Genomic DNA, 1,130 nt, shown 5'->3' on the forward strand with positions numbered 1-1,130 from the left:
ATCGTTCCTTTTTAAATATATTTATTTTGTTGCAAATCCGTTTTTTGACTAAAAATTCAATTAATCCATTTCTGTGGAAAACTGATCTTTTTTGAGCTAAAAATTCAGCTGTTCGGTTTAAAAATCACGTCTAGTTATAAAAATTTATTTTTCTTCGTGGAAAACTAATCCTCCTGGTTAAAAATTTATATAATTATTTTGAAAATCCATCTTCTTCGGTAGCAAATTTTGTTGGTAAAAAATGCAAACGTTTGTTTAAAAAATTTTTAAATTCGGCTTTTTTAAATTAAACTGGTTCTTATTTAATTTTAAAATATTTTTCGTTACAATATCAACTATAACATTTTTTCGAAAAAACGAATTTTAGGGTTAAAAATCCATATGTTTTAAAAAAAATGAAATAATTGAGTGAAAAATTAAATTATTTGATCGAAAATCAACTCACTTTGTTTAAAATTATTTTTTAATTAAGGATTCGTCATTTTAGTTAAAAATTCCTTTTTTTGTAGAAAATTAATTTTTTAAACAGAAACTTAAATTATTCCGTTTTTATTAAAAATTCTTTCTTTTATGTTGAAAATTAAACTCTATTTTTAAAATTTTAACTTTCAAGTTTAGTTAAAAATTGATCTGTTTTGTTAAAAATTAAACTGCTTTGACAAAAAATCGTTTTTTGAGTTGAAACTTAATTTTTTTTACCGAAAATCGAACTTTTTGGGAGAAAATGTAATTTTTTATTTCAAGGAAAACTCTTTTTAAAAAATAAATAGTATTGGGTTGGAAATTAAAATGTCTTGTATAAAAGTATTCTTTTCAAATTGAAAATTCAACAATGTGGTAAAAAGTTAAACTATTTCTTATCAAATTTAACTATTTTGTAGAAAATTCATTTTTATACTGAACATTATCACTTTTTTTTAAATGAAAATTAATCTTTTTGGTTGAACATGCAATTGATTCGTTAAAAATTCAACATTTTCGATAAAACCTTTTTTAATTCATTGAATAAAAAAAGCACGGCTGTTTCGGTGAAGAATTAATTAATTTCTAGAAAAGAAAATTAATATTTTTAAACAATCACTTAAATTAAATTATTTTTTCGTCAACGAATAAAATTTTCTATCAATTTT

Source organism: Belonocnema kinseyi, chromosome 5 (assembly GCF_010883055.1).
Source record: "Belonocnema kinseyi isolate 2016_QV_RU_SX_M_011 chromosome 5, B_treatae_v1, whole genome shotgun sequence".
NCBI classification, from domain to species: Eukaryota; Metazoa; Arthropoda; class Insecta; order Hymenoptera; family Cynipidae; genus Belonocnema; species Belonocnema kinseyi.